Here is a 19,572-nt window from a genome sequence, read left to right on the forward strand (position 1 = left end):
AGTGCAACACATCTCCTTCGCATAGAATTGATCAGGTTGTTGATTGTGGCCTGTGGAATGTTGGTCCACTCCTCTTCAATGGCTGTGCAAAGTTGCTGGATATTGGCAGGAACTGGAACACGCTGTTGTGTACGCCGATCCAGAGCATCCCAAACATGCTCTATGGGTGACATCTCCGGTGAGTATGCTGACCATGCAAGAACTGGGTTGTTTTCAGCTTCCAGCAATTGTGTACAGATCCTTGCAACATGGGGCCGTGCATTATCATGCTGCAACATGAGGTGACGGTCATGGATGAATGGCACAACAATGGGCCTCAGGATCTCGTCATGGTATCTCTGTGCATTCAAAATGCCATCAATAAAATGCACCTGTGTTCGTTGTCCATAACATTCGCCTGCCCATACCATTCGCCTGCCCATACCATAACCCCACCGCCACCATGAGCCACTCGATCCACAACACTGACATCAGCAAACCCCTCACCCACCCCTCACCCACACGACGACATACACACTGTCTGCCATCTGCCCTGTACAGTGAAAACCGGGATTCATCCGTGAAGAGAGCACCTCTCCAAAGTGCCAGGTGCCATCGAATGTGAGCATTTGCCCACTCAAGTTGGTTATGATGACGAATTGCTGTCAGGTCGAGACCCCGATGAGGATGACGAGCATGCAGATGAGCTTCCCTGAGATGGTTTCTGACAGTTTGTGCAGAAATTCTTTGGTTATGGAAACCATAACCTGTCCGGGTGGCTGATCTCAGGTGATCTTGGAGGTGAAGATGCTGGATGTGGAGGTCCTGGGCGGGTGTGGTTACACGTGGTCTGCGGTTGTGGCAGCATGACTGTATATGATGATGTTCTTGATGGGAGATTCAGAAACAGACTGAAGCTGGACAATCAAACTGGATCTCTGACCATCACAAACTTCACAACTGAACATGCTGGAGGTTATGAATTACGGACCAAAAACAGACCAATGAGTGTAGATTTTTTCTCACTGTCTGTAGTGAGTCAAATATTTGTTTTACCGGTGTACATTTTAAAGTGACTTTTAAACGTCAAGCTGATTATTTTAATAAACCATCATAAAGTTTTCAAAAGTCTAAATCTGTGACAAACCCTGTTTCTGTGTGTTTTTGTGATGCAGAAGACATATCAGTGACGGAGGGAGATTCAGTCACTCTAAACACTGATCAAACTGAAATAAGCAAAAATGACATAGATTGGGAGTATGAAACAGAAAAGGCTACAATAGCTAAATTCAATAGAGCTGCTGGAAGATTCTCCACATCTGATGTTCTTGATTTGGAGATTCAGAGACAGACTGAAACTGGACAATCAAACTGGATCTCTGACCATCACAAACATCACAATGAAACATGCTGGAAATTATAAACTATGGATAAATGGAGGAAGATGGTCATCAAAGCATTCAGAGTTTCTGTCTATGGTGAGGAGAGATCATTTGTCTTGTCCTTCAAATATAATCATTTTATAGTTTGAGATGACAGAATGAATAAACACTCACTCAACACACATTTGGTCATATTTCTTATGTTTTCAGCTCGTCTGCCGGTTCCTGTCATCAGCAGTAACTCTTCAAACTGTTCTTCATCATCAAACTGTTCATTGTTGTGTTCAGTGTTTAATGTGAGTCGTGTGACTCTCTCCTGGTACAAAGGAAACAGTTTATTGTCCAGCATCAGTGTGTCTGATCTCAGCATCAGTGTCTCTCTACCTCTGGAGGTGGAATATGAGGATAAAAACACCTACAGCTGTGTGCTCAACAATCCCATCAGAAACCAGACTCAACATCTGGACATCAGCAAACTCTGTCACACATGTTCAGGTACAGCAGTGCTGATATTAGAGTTGATATTAGCGTTTATTGACTGAGCTGATCTCAGTTTGATGTTTTTATTCCTCAGACTCTGTTCACTGTTGTGGTTCTACTGAAGCTGTGATCCGATTGGTCCTCTCTGCTCTGGTGGGCGTGGCTACTGTCATTATTCTGGTTTATGACATCAGATCCAGAAGAGCTGAACAGGATCAAGCACATATTCACACATCAGGTATGTAATTTATGTAATTTGTCACAAAGCAATTTTGCTTATATACACTGACCAAATATCCAAACTTTCTGCTTTTTAGACAGATTTAACAATATTTGAGAGAAACAGGCCTTTTGTGTACATAGAAAAAAGTCTTATATCTTTGAGTTCAGCTCATGAAAAATGGGAGTAAAAACAAAAGTGTTGTGTTTATATTTTTGTAAATTATTAAAAAGCATTTGTGTAATAATTTATTTATTTTATATTATTCTTTTTTTTCAGAAACAATTGAAATCTAAAGCAGAATGCAGAACTTTAAAGGTTCTTCAAGTGTCACTTTGTTCTTCCAGTGTTTTTTTCATAATAACTACTAATGATTGCTTAAACTTGTGCTGTCTCTTTTCTTTTCGTTTCGTGTTTCCTCTGCTGTGCAAAGATGGATTTTGTTGATACTGATTTCATTTGATTAGTAACAGTCCCTTAGTGTCTTGTTATTCTAAATGAATTTATTGATTAAATCTAAGAAATTGACATTAAAGATGATGAATATATCATGGATATCAAATCCAACACTTGTGCAACATTTCAGGTTTCTGCTAGTAGTTTTTGTACAGGGCTGAATTCATTTGAAAATGTAAAGTTCAGCAAAATCTTGTTCATTTTCATGACTTCCTCTGATAAATCAAACTGTGATGTGGGTCGAATCCTGTTGAGGGAGGATTCAACCAGATAAATATCACAGTTCAGTCGTATTTCACAGTGTTTTCAGACATTTTAAACATCACTATCGTGAACCGATGAAGAAAATGTTTCTCAAATTAGTTTTGTTCTGTTTATAGTGTCTGGATGGTGAGTTTAAAATGTGTTTTTATAACTTCTAGTGTTTTTGTCATAACAACTACTAATGATCGCTTAAACTTGTGCTGTCTCTTTTCGCTTTTAGTTGTTTTTTAATAGCCTTAGTTTTGAGTTTTTTAAAATCCAATTTGATTACTGCTAACTTTATGCCATATGTATCAGGCTGCAATTATCAATAAAGTTTTATCTGAGGTTTAAGTTCTCTTGTGTTTTTATGAAGTTGAGCGCCTCCTGGAGGAACATAGACTACATGTATATTTGAATAATTTCAGCATATGTACAGTCATGGCCAAAAATATCAGCACCCTTGCAATTCTGTCAGAAAATGCAACACTTCTCAGAAAATTGTTCCAGTTGCAAATGTTTTGGTATTCACATGCTTATTGTATTTGTTTGCACTGCAACAACACAAAAAACAACAACAGAAAAAAAAAAAAGTCAAACTTGATTTCACACAGAACTCAAAAATGGACTGGACAAAATTATTGGCACCTTGTCAAAATATTTGTAAGAAATAATTGCTTTTCAAGCGTGTGATGCTTCTGTAATTTGTATTTAGACACACCTGTGGCAAGTAACAGGTGTGGGCAATATAGTAATCACACTTGCAACCAGTTAAAATGGAGAAAAGTTGACTCAACCTTTGTGTTGTGTGTCACACTGAGCATGGAGAAAAGAAAGAAGTGTAAAGAGTTGTCTGTGGATTTGAGAGAAAAATTGTGGAAAAACATGGACAATCTCAAGGCTACAAGTCCATCTCCAGAGATCTTAATGTTCCTGTGTCCACTGTGTGCAATATCATCAAGAGGTTTACAGCCCATGGCACTGTAGCTAACCTCCCTGGACTTGGACGGAAGAGCAAGAATTAATGAAAAATTACAATGAAGGATTGTTTGAATGGTGGATAAAGGACCCCGATTAACTTACAAACAAATTCAAGCTGATCTACAGACACAGGGTACAACAGTGTCAGCTCGTACTATCCCTCAAAAAAGGGATGCTATGGTAGGAGACACAGGAGGACACAAAGGCATAAAGAAGCAAGACAAAACTTATGTGACAAAACCACAATCCTTCTGGGAGAACATACTCTGGATAGATGAGACAAAAGTAGAGCTTTTTGGTAAAGGACATCATGGCACTGTTTACAGAAAAAGAAATGAGGCCTTCAAAGAAAAATGCAGATAGGACTTTTAGTTACTCAAAAATGTTCTGAGGGCAGAAAGGAAAATGATTGGTTCAGAGATTTAACCAATGAAATTGAAGCAGAGGCGGGGTCAGGAAATGTGGATGTGTGGAGGGAATACTTAAGACAGAAATGTTATTAAGGCATTTGCTGCAAGGTAAGTGAATTTACGTGTGTATTTTATTAAAAAAAAAAATAAATAAATAACCAACATCTCTAATGTTTACTGAGATAATTAGCGAGCAAAGATGCACACAACAAGTACTGACGGACTACATATCATATGCATTTTCATTCAACTGCTTTACTATGCATTGCTAAGCTATGTGCTGCCTTCCAGGGGAGGATCTAGAAAATAATTTTTAGGGTGGCAAAGGGGTAGCATGGGATCTATGAGGGGTGGCAACACCAAAGCAAGCCCCCATGCATAGTTTTAGGGGATTTATAGTCTGACATACACAGCTGTGATCACAAATATTGCATTACCATTAGGTAATAATCTATACTGTTTAACCCTTTCACGCGTACGATCACACCAGTGTGATCATTCTTGGCTGGTCCCTGAAGCGTACGATCACACCGGTGTGATTCGAACGTTCAGCGCGTCACGTGATCAACTGCTGAATTCAAATCTGCTTTGGCGCTTTGGCTGGCGCTGGGCCAGATCGGACGCGCTTGTCATATTATCGCAACTATTCTGTGTTTTTAACCATATAATGCTTATTTTAGGTTCCAGACATTTAAAAACACATAAGTCCTAGTAAAACGATGCATTTATATTTAGCAAAATACACGCCGATGTCTATGGAAGTGGCAATAATGATCCTTACAAATATAATCTGACGACATGTTTTATTGATATCATATACACATTGTGTATGTAACTATAAAGTTTACTCTGCTCTTCTCCAAGCTCACCAGAGACTTACTTTAATGTTTTTCGGGTAGAGAGGATGAATTTGCATTTTGTAAATCTCACATCTCGGATTCAGCGCGAACTAACATGGCGGCACCCATTACTCGGCATAGATCAACTAACACGCTCATTATAAAAGTGTTTAAACCTCCAAATACATTTACTTGCACATATTTCAGAATCGGAATATCAGATATTTCATAATACAGTGAGCACGTTTGTGAATATTAATAATAAAAAGGGAAAAACGATATAAAAGTGATACATGTGTCATACAGCGCTATTGTGGCTGCGTTGTGTCATGTGACAAACACGACGCGTCGCCATGGAAACAATAAGGCTATACGTTCTAAATAACGGTCGCCTAAAAACCTCACCCTGGGGGCTCAGCTAGAATATTTTAAACTCACGTGTGAAAGGGTTAAAATAAAAAAATAAAAAAAACATTTCAATATCCATCATGGCACCAAGTCAATACACAACATAAAAACATACATACAAAAGAGGTGGTATCACTAAAGACATGTGGTTCTATTAAAATTACATAGGCTACTTAGATGGTATAAATCACATTTTAGTGCAAGTTTAAGAGCAACAAAAATGTTTTAATTTCCTAACATTAGAAAGAAATACAATAATATCAAAGCACTAAAACTGGATCAGTTTTGAAAACAATGTTTGATTTCTGTTATTAACAGAGGTGGGAATGTCTGTAATCACCCACAACACACTATCAACCATATAATCTAGCAACACCCCAGCAACTGCATAGCAAGAGCCTAGCAACTACCCAGAATATCCTAGCAAACATCTAGAACATCTGACCAAACTATTTATGTTTTTAAACAAGACTTTAAGACAAGCCAGCATAAATTTGTTTTTCAAACTTTTCAATCTAGTTATGAGAGGTGTTCTTAAATGCTTGAACACAATTCAAATACACAGATGAGTTTCCTGCCAGTGAACACTCATGAGAATATAACAAAAAAACACAGATGCATAAATCAGCAATTAACTTTTGGGAAAAAAATATTTTCATTTTTGCAGTGATCTGGGCTTGGTAATGAAGAAAAAAAAATCACTTACAGCAAGTGTGTGGACTCCACATGACACAGAGTCTGTTTGCAAACTGTGTTTTGTGGTTTTAAGGTCCCACTCTCCTTTAATTCCCCTTGCAGTTGCAAATGCACTGTAATCAACAACATCAGTCACCACTAACCTCCAACAGTTCATTTTAAAAATGAAAATTCTGTCATTATCTACTCACACTCATGTCAGTCAAAACTCTATTTCAGTTTTTGCATCCTTGTAACAAAACTGCATCTTAATCTTCAGTGAGGAGTGCTTGTGTTACTTATGTGAACATGACTGTACAACTGTGGAAGTGTATACTGTAAATAGTGTGATTTGTGAGGCAGTTGGTTATAAATCAGTCCTTTGGAGAAAAATAAAAAACTTAATTAATGACACAACAACGTTAATAGCAGGTGCTGTCTTTTTACATAGATTGGCCCTTGAAGTAGACCTTTAACCCATTAGACAACTGATACCATTATAGCAAACAAAACACCTACCACCAGTGTTGGGCAATTGCTTGGCACTGCCACTCCGTCTCTCCAAGGGAGTTGAAGTAGGTGATACATCTTTTGTCTACACTGCAATGCTAAAACAGAAGTAATTTAAGTTATAATAACCATAGGACACTTACAGCAATACTATTCAGTGTACCTTCTGGCCAAGCACGCAGCCCTGGTATGCTCCAATTTTCATGGCCCAGCACCTCAGACCAGCAGCAAGCTTACACAGATTGTTTGATCACAAAACAAGGCTACAGCTGAATTTTCATCAGTCATTACTACACAGTAAATTTGCCCGAGTAAAATTTACTCAAATTGAAGAAAATTTTACTCTGTGCCAGATAACATTTGGTCCCTCTCTGAAAAGAGTAAAAGTTACTCTTTTGATAGAGTTGTTTTTCCAGAGTTAATTTTGCTCAATTTGGTGTTAATATTTTACTCTCTCCTGTTACATTTGACTCTATTTAGTGTTTTTTGAAATTAACTCTTGTACTATTTTACTCAGTTCAGAGGTACAAGAAATTTACTCTGCTACTTTTGAACTCTGTTCAGAAGAAAGTCAAATTTACTCTGCCAAAATTTACATCTCTTCCAGAGTTGTTTTTTTATCAATTATGAGTGAACTTTAAAGACTAAATAACTCTATCCAGAGTTAATCTTTTAAATTACATCATTCATATTCTATCCTCAAAAACCCCTAAAAATAGAAATGAAAAACTTGCTTTTCAATCTGAAAAAAAAAAGAGTCTACAACAAACTGTATACTCATGTCTCAAAATTTTATTTTTTCAATCTCCTATTTAAATAATACACTTACATTTACAATATTACACTTGTGATCATGATCATTTGGTGGTTTCTGCATCTATATCATAGACAGTGTTTTGCAGAAAGCTATACACAATGGACAGGTCTTACAGAGTAGAGCATATTGGACAATTACAATAAAACAAGACTGGACCCTACTTCTCATCAGCCCAACAACAAGTAGATACAGCTGGAGACTCTCTCAAAAGCCATCCAACTGCCCTTGGATACTGGTAACAGTCTGTAAAAGAATGAAAACACATTATTGCCAATGTGACTTAAAAGTTAGTCAATATACAGCATGAAAAAAGAAACAAATGAATAAAGATGTCTGTCTTCCACCAAAGTTTAGGTTTTACATAATTCCAACAGATTGTTACTAAATATGTGAAGTAGAAAATAGCAGCACAAGAACAATAATTTAGAGGACAGGTGATTAAAAAGATTTCTCCCAAAAATGAAAATTCTGTTATTAATTAATTACTCTCATGTTGTTCCAAACCTGTAAGACCTTTGTTCATCTTCGCGACACAAATTAAGATATTTTTCAAGAAATCTAAGAGCTTTCTGACCCTGCATATACAGCAAGGGTACTGCCACATTCAAGGCCCAGAAATGTAGTAAGAACATTGTTAAAATAGTCCATGTGACACTGATTCTACCATAATTTTATAAAGCTACAAGAATACTTTTTGTGCACAATAAAACCAAAATAACTACTTTATTCAACAGTTCTTCTCCCCCAAGTCACTGTCCTCCACCATTAAAGACAGTATCATGATGCATGCGCATGCTTTGTAAACAAACGTAGCGCATGTGTGTTCCTGTGTCAGCAGCATCACACGTATGCATCAGGGTACTCTCGATTATGGCGGAGGATGGTGACTTGAAAGAGAAGAATTGTTGAATAATTATATTATTTTTCTTTGCGCACAAAAAGTATTCTCGTAGCATTGTAAATTATTGTAGAAACACTGATGTCACATGGATTATTTTAACAATGTCCTTGCTAAGTTTCTGGCCTTGATCGTGGTAGGACTCTTGCTGTCTATGAAGCTCAAAGATCTCTCAAATTTTTTCAAAATTATCTTCATTTGTGTTCCGAAGATGAAAACAAAGGTTTTACAGGTTTGAAACAACATGAGGGTGAGTAATAAATGACAGAATTTTCATTTTGGGGTGAACTATCCCTTTAAGAGCCTTTCTGAGAAATAAGCACGTTCAAGATCATACAGTATTATAATATTATCAACTAGTGTCATTTGATATGCTTCATTAGTAGCTTCACCTTGATGAATTTCACAAGACGATCACGTTTGCCTAGCTGAGATCTTTCCCGGTCTTACATGGCGGTGACTTGAGAGGGTGGCAAAAGGTGAACCAGCATCAAAATGGAAGACAATTTGCTGTTCCAACCTGGAGATACAGAAACAAAATAAAAATTTATTTTAGGTTTTTAGTTTTTCATCACAACCAAGTCTTGATGACTACAGATGTGTGGATGAACTGAGCTGAAACCTCTACAAGTATTGAAATGAAGTCATAAACTTATACATTATTTTTTTTATTCAGAGTCCTAAATGAAGACAATTTCTAACTGTAAATCTGCAACTCCTGTACTAGGCCCTTGCGAAAATATCAGGGTAGAAGTGTTGGAAAATAAATTGAAAATATTTGCAACAGCTACTTACATAACGAAACTTGCTCCTGGGGTCAACCAAGCATAGGAATAGGGAGATGATTCTCTTCGCAGATTCTTCCTTTAAACTACAGGAAGGGCTTTTTCTACACACACACAAACATAAACCAATAACATCATAAACATCAATTAACAAAGTACAGTATAAACAGCCTACCCATGTTCATTTGTCAAATGTGCTACCACGATTTTTACCATTTCACCATTATTAATGAAAAGTATTAAAGATATTAAAAATGTTAAAGTTTCTCTTACCACGTTCCCAAAACATTTGAAATGTAAAAGGTTTTGAAGAAAAAAAAAAATATTTCTTTGAACTTCATTCTGACAATGTTGTTGGTTTACATCCTGAAGAAACCAAAAAGACAAAGTTACAAAGTTAAACACGAGGCAATAACACTCAGTCAGATGATGAAAAAACATTCATTAGTGCACTACACAACATGAGTTATCTTTGTTCACTAATATGTTTTTAATTTGTAATAATTGCTTGGTTTATATCTTTAATGTATATGGCCTAATTGTAGGCTAGTATTAACATTGCACTGTTGTATGTCCCATTTCCAACGTTTTTCCCTCTTTCTCTGTCACTGAGGTGGAGCGTTTATGAAATATTGTTCTTATAAATTCTTCCCATTATTTCCGTAATTAAAGTTTACATATTAAAAATGCTTGCAAACTACAATGAAATGCAAAAGTTATTGTACGTGTTCCGCAGTGGTCAAAAAGGATTCAATCGAATTGTATTTTGAATTGAAACACTGACATTCTGCAATAAAATCACCGACTAGCCCTCGTAAATGTTAAAAATACCTTTCGTTCTCATGAGAAACAGTTAACTTACTGTCTAAATAGGACTAATCCACATCAAAATGGCCTTCAACAATGCAGTTAAGGCTCACGTTAATTTAACTCTTTTCCGAGTCAAGTACATGCGGTGCACAACTCGAGCCTATCGTCACAATAGTTTAGTGGAGAAACATTGATAGGCAGCTAACGTTAGCTAATTTCAATTAACGTTCAAAATAAATGTTCAAAATATATATGTTAGCTATTTGATTTCAAACTTTGCCTAACATTAACTAGTTTTCAAGCTGACAGGAGAAGGCAAGCGATCTCTTAAACATTCAAAACACATGGCAAAACGATCCGAGCTCAAAGCAAAGGCGAATATAATTAAAATAAACAGTAAGACTTTGAAACTTTACTTACTTTACCATCCAGCAGAAGCGTGCCGTCTTCTAAACCCAAAGCAGCAGCAGTCGATGGCCGTGATTAACAGTAATGGCGGATCAACGAAGGGATGAGAGTAAATTGGGGAGGAGTCACAGTTACTCTGTAATTTTGCTCCCACTCTACGGATAAATTTTACTCTGTACACTCAAAATAGAGCAAAAACAACTATTTTTGAGGAAAAAAAATTTAACTCTGGAAAAACTACTCCGCCATTTTTCCTGTGTACAGTCTTCACTGTCACATGATCATTCTAATATACTGATTCATTATCAATGGTGGAAACAGTTGTGCTGCTTAATATTTTTTTTGGAATCTGTAATACTTTTTTCAAGATTCTTTGATGAAAAAAAAAAAAGATAGAAAAGTACATCAAATAAACATATCTATAAACTATAAACCTATAATAATTGTCTTCTGGTATCAGAAAGCAATTGTTAAAGAACTGCACCAGCTTTTTTGACATGTGGTTTCAAATGTATTAATGGCTTGATACAAAAATCAAAGTGTCCTTTTTATGATCTTTTACCTATATAGAAAGTATTGGTAGATATTTGTATAGAGGCAGGAATATACTGGAACTAAGATGTGAAAATGTTTTGTCCTTGAAATTGTTGTCCTTAAAATTGTGACTCACAAAAAAGCTCCAGTGATTGCCGCCTTCGAGATGAGCACCAAACACCTCTGTTGCCCCTTCCAAAATGTTATTCTGTAATTCAGAAAAGATATTCAAATAAGTAAAATACAACCTAGTGCATATGACAGTCATCTACAGAGTCAGAATGCCGTTTAATTAAGCTCAGTGAAACCTAGCAGCTATTCACTGACAAAATATCAAGCAAAGAAAAATGCAGGTCAATGACAAAACCATTGTGTCATACCTTGAGAAAATAGTGGCTCTTTGCCCTTTTAGATCCATTCAATATTTTTATGAACACCGGGGCAATTCTGGAAAATGGATCTTTTTGGTTCTGTAAATAAAAATGTAAAACAAATAAATAAAATAAACAAATAACTATGACCATGCTTGGTTTGCAAGAGAAGAAGTGACTTAACCCTTAAACAGACTGGAAGGGAGTACAAAAATGGGCAGATGTTAAAGCCATACGTTACTGCTAGATCAAACATTATGTATTGCATAATGTATTGGGGTTGCTGCATGTTAACTTCCCAGTTTATTTAAATGTATTTCAGTGTCTTTTGGCTTCTGGCAACAAAAGAAAATAGACAAAATATCTTTGTCAATCACATGCAAAACTTATGAATTTGAAGGTTAAACTCTAGACAGAGGCCATGGACGTTTGCCTTAGTGGTAGGAAAAGTGGACAGGAAATAAGTGTTGAAAATTTACATAGCCATTTACTATAAGGATATTGATTTACCTCGTCAGAAACCTTGCTGTCCTCCATTAACGTGTTCAAACTTTGCACTTGGATGTTATATGGCCCCACACTTCCTACTGTGAATTTTGGCCTCTTATTTTGAAAACACATTAATGCCTTAACATCTACAAACATGAAGAATAATTCATAGATGACACATTTTGCAAGCACAATGGGTTCACTGTTAAACAATAGAAAATAAAAATGGCCATTTAGTAACGCTACAGAACATGTTTATAACAACATGAAGTGCACTATATCAGATGCAAACCATGTTAAAAAATAAACATTGTTAAATTACATTAAATAAAGTGAAATCTTACCTTCCATTATATGCTTCTTCTTTTTAAGATAGTTCTTCTTTTTATTGAATAAAATTCATTTAAAAAAAAAAAAAAAAAAAACTTTAATAACATCATAAAAAGACAGCTGAAAATTTTTTAATTCTAAACATTTTGGGTGCAGTATTTTTGTTCGTTGCAAAAGTATTTTGATGATTTTAATCCGATATGGTCTGAAAACATATAAAAGAATAAATCAAAGACGACTTGAGGTCAACATACTTGTGTAATGGTCTGAAGACTACATCATCTAACAGAATAAATCAGAGACGACTTGAGGTCAACATATTCGTATGATAGTCTGAAAACAACATCATGTAACAGAATAAATCAGAGAAGACTTGAGGTCAACATACTCGTATGATAGTCTGAAGACAACATCATGTAACAGAATAAATCAGAGACGACTTGAGGTCAACATATTCACACGATGGTCTGAAAACAACTTCACGTAACAGAATAAATCAGATTTCAAATGCTTCTCAGTCTTTGGTCACTGTTGGACTGAGCTGTACTGATAAATGGTCTCTGCGTCGCGTTTTAAACTAGTGCTGTTTTGTTTACACTCAACAGAAATGACACCAATAAATTTGATCTTGGGAAACTTTGCCGTGGCACAAAAAACATGGGCCCATTTAGTCGCAGTCTGTTGCCCAGTTGATTTTTTTTGTAACTAGGCAAACTATAAGAATAATATAAAGATCTACGTTCCTATCAGACCGTTTCATTTTGAGCTGTATATACTGTTATCAACGCTTAATTCTCCTTAAATGTTATTAGAAGGCGGTAAAATGATCATCTAAAAAAACAAATATGCACCTTAAATTAATAAGTGTGAAAACTCTGGTCTTACCTTGTAATTTGTGTGCTTGACAGAGGGGCTTTGCCGTTGTTGTCGTTGTTGTTTTTTAACTTTGGCAGAATCAGCAGCAGGTAGGCACACTGTGATGACATCGTAAATGTTTATTGGCTCGCGCGGTTGTTGTCCCAGGAACATCTTAAAAGATACTGGTCTCAGGACAACAACCACTTGGCAAAATCAGGATGAGCCTCTTGCGAGAGACAAGCACGCTCTGATACTCGCAGCTTTCCTTACGGCTACACGAGCCGTGTATGTATGGTGAGGAGTAAGCGAATGTCAGCTCTCCAGGGAATTGAACGCGATCATCGCATTCAATGCCTGTTTCTTACGAGAGACAGGCATGCTCTCATACCTGCTTTCATGAGCTCGCGGGCTCTATGTGTGTGTGTGTGTGGTTAAGAGCAGCGCGTCCTGCTCTTCGCCTGTCGTGGCATTAACGCCATATTTCCACTACAGCGTCAGATTTGCGCTCAGTGCCGCCGGCAACGCTACAACGCCGCTGCTTTTTTGACTTGTTTTCTATGGGCAGTGAGCGCTCCAACTCTTTCTCCGTGCCGCTTTCAATCCCATAATGCACTGCGCAAACGTTTAAGCTCAGCTTCTATAGGAATGAATGGAAAACGCCCGCTTCACTCTGCACGCTACGCTGTAGTGACCATAGAAAACAATTTAAAAAAAGCAGCGGCGTTGTAGCGTTGCCGGCAGCACTGAGCGCAAATCTGACGCTGTAGTGGAAATACACGGTAACAGCACATCTGCGGCAGTGGCGGCTCCATTTTCGCCTGATTCCTGGGGGAATCTAGCACGTGTGCGGAACGTGTTTAGCTCCTGCAGGAGCTGAATATATGCTGCACGTTGCGGTTGCTGTGTTAATTATCTGCCAAAACTCGGGTGTATGGACAAAAAGAAAAAGGATACCTCCTTAACACAGCCATCTGATGGTGGTTATAGTTCATCAATGTTAATGTTGGGACAGACTTACTTAATGGCAGCTATCTGAGGTTAGCTGTGTGTCAACTTGCCCCTTTTCGGGTTTATGCCATTTGCTAGCTCGGTTATCGCTCCCCTTCCTAGGGTTTTAAGTTGGCGGTCTCCTTGAGCCCTTACTTAGCAATGCTGTTGCCCCTCTTTGGATTTTAGTTGGACAGCTTACTTTCTGTAGTCCGGTTGGTTTCATTCAGTTCTACATGATAGCCCTTCCTAAACATATTGGTATCTGAGGATATCTATGTGCTAGCTCAATGACTGCTCTGCTTTCTAGGATCTTTTAAGTAGCAGTTTCCTTGAGCCCTCGCCTAGATAGCGCCTTCTCCCCTGCTAGGGTTGTAAGTCGCCACTTTGACTACGGCGGCTGCACTGACCCATTAGGGCCTTATAGGCCTTGGTCTCCTGGAAGCTCCATAGACAGCAGCCTAAGTCTTTAGGCCTCTTTCTCTGCCCTTGTGATGTCTCTCCTGACATTGCATGAGCTTGGCATGCTCCCCTCACTGAGGGTCTTCTATGAGCATGTCAGTCCTAATTGGAGCTCATAGGTACCTCTCTGTATCGAGAGAAGGGCCTTCGCTCCCTTTGGCTCTGGCTATTCCAGGTGGAAGCCCCTGGTGGGATGTTAATCCAGCCTTCTTTTGCTCCTCTCAAAGTATGAGGGTCTCCTGTGAGCATGCTGTTCCCTGTTGAGCAACTAAGATTCCTCTTGTCCTAAGAGAGTTTACTTCCTCTGCTCTGTGGCATCCCATTCAGGCCGCTCAATGTTGAGCTTTGCAGTGCTCCCCTCTTACAGGAGGGTCACTTAGCTTAGAACCTCCATAATTTGGGATTTGTGTTCTCTAATTCCCAGAGCCTCTTTTTGTGAATGGTATTTCAGTGTCAATGCTAGCCGGGCACATTCTAAAATCCACATTGTGGTAAGAACACACACTAGATTCTTGTGTTCTTTCTAAAATCCTGTATGGTGGGGATCATGCGTTTAGCTTCGTACCCTTTCTTGAGATGTTCGGCCCCAAAACCTTGGGCCAAACTCGACTTTTGTATCTTATCGATACCTCTGAACGGGGTGCCGATGACCTGCCCGACCAGCTCCTCGAGCGAGGTCACGCAGAGCAGTAGGTAAACCCCCTGTTGACAAGCCGAGGTCTAGGCTACTGTCCTAGACTATAGGCTATATCCCTTAAAGGAATCTCTTTACTGATTCCAAGTCTGAGCTCTGCCCTACGGTCAGGCATCTTTAGCCCAGTCCTTACAGGTAAGTTCTTGGGTATGCAGCTCAGGCCTTTGGCCAAAGGGATTAAGTCACTGACAGCTGCCTGGACGTCTTTTGGGGCAGCTGGTACTTAGTGCTCGCCTTTGGTGTCTGGCTTGCACTCCCCTCAGCATGGCAGTGTTGGTATAACCGTTCCCCATAGCAACCTCTAGATGACGCAGTTTGAGTTCCTCGAAAGGGAACGTCTCAGGTGACGTATGTAACCCTGATTCCCTGAGAAGGGAACGAGACACTGCGTCCTCTAATCTCGGTATGACGCTCCGGCAGCGACGAGTTGCACCGGCAGTGACGTCATAGGCTGTCACTGGCCAGTACTGTGTAGTTTTTGTATATAGGCTTCAGACACGGGTCACGTAGGAGACGTTCCCCATAGCGACCTCTAGAGGACGCAGTGTCTCGTTCCCTTCTCAGGGAACCAGGGTTACATACGTAACCTGAGACAATTTCCTGTATTAGGATGGAGAGAACCATCCTTCTTTGGAACTAGGAAATAACCAGAGTAAAAAACCCTGTGTGCTTATGTGCGTAAAAACCCAGAGTAAAAACCCCTGTGTGCTCGAATCAACCCCTTTCTCAAGGAGAGAGGAGATGTTGTCTTTCAGAATGTGAGCAGAGCTTTCTTCCATATGACAAGAGAGGACTCCATTGAAACATAGGGTCTTTTGCAAACTTAAGTCGGAACCCCCATTCGGGAACTGAGAGGTTGTCCATGACAGTAGTCGAACTCGGTTAGGAAATAACAACGGACAATGGAAAAGGACAGGCAGGAGGCAGGCAGCCTAGTAATTAGTGCAAGCGTGGGCAGCTTGCAGAGTAAAACAGCTAACCTGGTAAATTGACAAGCAATCCTGGCGGAGGCTGATCCAGATATGTGTCCTCCTGTAGACGGTTAAGTGAAGTCAAAAACAACAAGCTGTGAGTAAATTCCAGAGGGTGCAAAAAGCGGATGTTAACTGAGGAAAGGCAGCGCGTACAGGGGTTATATGCCCTTGGTTAAGGGGTGGCCCCTTACCTGCCATTGGGCACATGCTCCTGTCTGTCAAGCCAGACTTGGTGCAATTGGATGCTTCTGCAGAGGTCAGGTGTGGATGCCCTTCCCATAGGTGGATCTTGAACATGAGATGATGAAAGAGAACTGCATTATGAATGGCACTTGTGAGAGTTATTAACAATGTACGCAGTACCTGCAACCTCACACCAAATTTCAGGTCATGTAGGTGGGCAAGCATACATACACATCATTGAATAAGCAGAAATCCGAAATTTACCTTAGAGGAAGATGCTAGTAACTCGATTGAATTGATGCTTAAAGTATGGGGTTAGAATCGTTGCATAATTCCAAATAAATACATTATGATCCACAAATAAATGTAAAGCGATTGACAAAAACAAAGCATATTCACAAAATAAATAGAATGAGATCCACAAATAAATCTTAGAGTTCCACAAACATGAATTATATTCACAAGTAAAAAAATTAGAATTGCAAATAAAAAACATACTCACAAATATTTTTTTTATTTTACAAACACAACTTTGCCCGGCATTTATATGTGAATCGCGTACTGTGCATTTGTAGATCGCTGTGCGTATTTGTGGATTGCTTTCTGTGCATTTGTGGATCGCAGCGCATATTTGTGGATTGCTCTCTGTGCATTTGTAAATCGCTGCGCGTATTTGTGGATTTTGAAACATTTCAAGCGTCAAGAGGCACACTGATCCACAAATGCATGGACTCCACCCACCTTCTACTTAAGCCAATCAGATACCGGCCACGTGGGGCTGACCAATCGTTGAATGTTCTCGCTCCAACCAATCACGTTTTGCCTTACAATCAGTGCAGGACCAGCCGTAATTCAGAACAAATTAACCTCTTCAAAATGGACGACTAGGACAGTGGTACTCATCACAGCATTACTGTAATAATATCTAAAATAAAACAAGTAGTGTTATGTGTAATGTAATCAGTGTCGATGCGTGTTTTGACCGTGAGTGTGTTCAGCAAACTGGTATTCTACGGTGACCGGGAGGGGAGGTCTTCGGTTCACTTAGTTTTGTCGTGGCCATGACATATAAACTCGTGAGAACGTGATAATATAACACAGCCACGAGATATTAATTTGTGGGAACGTCATGTTATGTCGAGGTAACGATGTCGTGGCCTCGAGATGCTATGTTGAGGGAAGGACATCCATTTCTCGTGGCCACGTCTTATTATGATGAGGGAACGGCATATTTTTCTCGTGCATAAACAAACCTTCGTGACCATAGCAACCTGGGATTATCAGAGTTGTTTAAAACATTTTTACTAACATGAAACATTTAATTTAATATTTGTATATTCTTCTTCTTCTTATTATTATTATTATTAATAATAATAAGAACGTTATGTAAGATCGAAATGAAGGGAAAATATAAAAATATAATAATAGGCTAATAATAATGATGTTGATGAAGATGATGGTGATAATAATGGCCTAATAATAATATACAAATATTTTGAAGACGATTGAGGGATGGGTAAAAATGTTTTCTTGTATGCCTGTTATTTAGACTACTTTAGGTAACGTTTATTCATTATAAACTTAATATGAATGCTGTTTACATTGCGTGCAATATAATAATTTATATTATAAAACAATAAAAGAAGTTATGAAATAATCTATAATAATTAATATAATAATTTATTAATTCAAAATAAAATAATAATGAATCCATCTCTGATAATCCCCGGTTGCTATGGTCACGCAGGTTTGTTTATGCAATAAACTCGTGGCCACGAGAAAAATATGTCGTTCCCTTAACATAAGTCGTGGCATAAGTATGTCGTTACCTCGACAAACGTTCTCGTGGCCACGATGTAATATCACGTTCCCACAAATTAATATCTCGTGGCTGTGTTATATTATCACGTTCTCACGAGTTTATATGTCGTGGCCACGACAAAACTAAGTGAACCGAAGACCTCCCCCCGGTCACCGTAGAATACCAGTTTGCTAAACACACTCACGGTCAAAACACGCATCGACTCAGTGATACATGAAACACTGATTACATTACACATAACATTACTTGTTTTATTTTAGATATTATTACAATAATGCTGTTATGAGCACCACTGTCCTAGTCGTCCATTTTGAAGAGGTTAATTGTCCTGAATTACGGCTGGTCCTGCACTGATCGTAAGGCAAAACGTGATTGGTTGGAGCGAGAACATGCAACGATTGGTCAGCCCCAATTGGCCGGTATCTGATTGGCTTAAGTAGAAGGTGGGTGGAGTCCATGCATTTGTGGATCAGTGTGCGTCTTGACGCTTGAAATGTTTCAAAATCCACAAATACGCGCAGCGATTTACAAATGCACAGAGAGCAATCCACAAATATGCGCTGCGATCCACAAATGCACAGAAAGCAATCCACAAATACGCACAGCGATCTACAAATGCACAGTACGCGATTCACATATAAATGCCGGGCAAAGTTGTGTTTGTAAAATAAAAAAAATATTTGTGAGTATGTTTTTTATTTGCAATTCTAATTTTTTTACTTGTGAATATAATTCATGTTTGCGGAACTCTAAGATTTATTTGTGGATCTCATTCTATTTATTTTGTGAATATGCTTTGTTTTTGTCAATCGCTTTACATTTATTTGTGGATCATAATGTATTTATTTGGAATTATGCAACAATTCTAACCCCATATTAAAGAATGCACTTCCAGCAGCCATGATTAAAAACAGTTGGCGGTTAAAGTTTTCTTTGCACAATTTGATTTGATGAGAGCCACGAGACCGGTTACTCTCTGTCTATCCAATCACGTATATCTATAAAAATAAAATTAAAATAAGCAGGTCACGACAAACAGAGGGAAAATAACAAAGTATAGATACATCACTTAAAATATACTCAAGTAAAAGTACACAATTTTTAAACTACTCAAACAAGTACAATTACTGATAAAAACTACTTAATTGCTGTAACATGAGTATTTGTAATTTGTGACACCACTCAAGACACCACTTCCAAGTTTCTCTTTGCAGTAATAAGGTTCAGTTAATTTCAATGCCTTGATGATCCCTTATCCAGCGTGCCTCAATAACTAATGCTTTTCTCCTCATGCTCCAGTATTAATATGTATGAATAAATTTTCAGATTTTAGAGGCAATTTTAAAAGTGCTCAAAGGAAATGCAAACATAAACACCAATTTATGTTTACTCTGTCACTCAGAATGAGTGAGTGTAGGTGATTTTTGACCCTTAGTTTCATTGGCATTGTTTGTTTAATCTGGAAAGAGGTCAGTAACTAAGTTTTTTTTTTTTCATAATAAGAACATATGTTTATATTTCAATATTTTGCTATTTTCTACAGACTACTGATAGAAAATGGCATAAA

The 19,572-nt window shown here is 38.2% G+C and overlaps 2 long non-coding RNA genes across 3 annotated transcripts in view; one reads left to right on the top strand and one right to left on the bottom strand.

The window, feature by feature from the left end:
- The first annotated feature begins 1,432 nt into the window (after window positions 1-1,432).
- LOC127161085 (uncharacterized) overlaps window positions 1,433-19,572 on the top strand; it is a 79,458-nt gene continuing 61,318 nt past the window's right edge. The window contains exons 1-4 of one of the 2 annotated variants that reach the window (XR_007826931.1): window positions 1,433-1,457; window positions 1,572-1,856; window positions 1,936-2,079; window positions 2,341-3,114. This is a non-coding gene — a long non-coding RNA (uncharacterized LOC127161085). Of the gene's footprint in view, window positions 1,458-1,571; window positions 1,857-1,935; window positions 2,080-2,340; window positions 3,115-19,572 lie in introns of those variants that run through there. The other variant, XR_007826930.1, reaches the window with a different exon arrangement.
- On the bottom strand, window positions 7,378-10,556 carry LOC127161084 (uncharacterized). Its single transcript, XR_007826929.1, has 5 exons — window positions 10,314-10,556; window positions 9,357-9,449; window positions 9,094-9,187; window positions 8,691-8,818; window positions 7,378-7,643 (listed from the first exon to the last, which is right to left on the bottom strand). It is a non-coding gene; the product is annotated as an uncharacterized LOC127161084 (long non-coding RNA).

Source organism: Labeo rohita, unplaced genomic scaffold (assembly GCF_022985175.1).
Source record: "Labeo rohita strain BAU-BD-2019 unplaced genomic scaffold, IGBB_LRoh.1.0 scaffold_54, whole genome shotgun sequence".
Classification (NCBI taxonomy): Eukaryota; Metazoa; Chordata; class Actinopteri; order Cypriniformes; family Cyprinidae; genus Labeo; species Labeo rohita.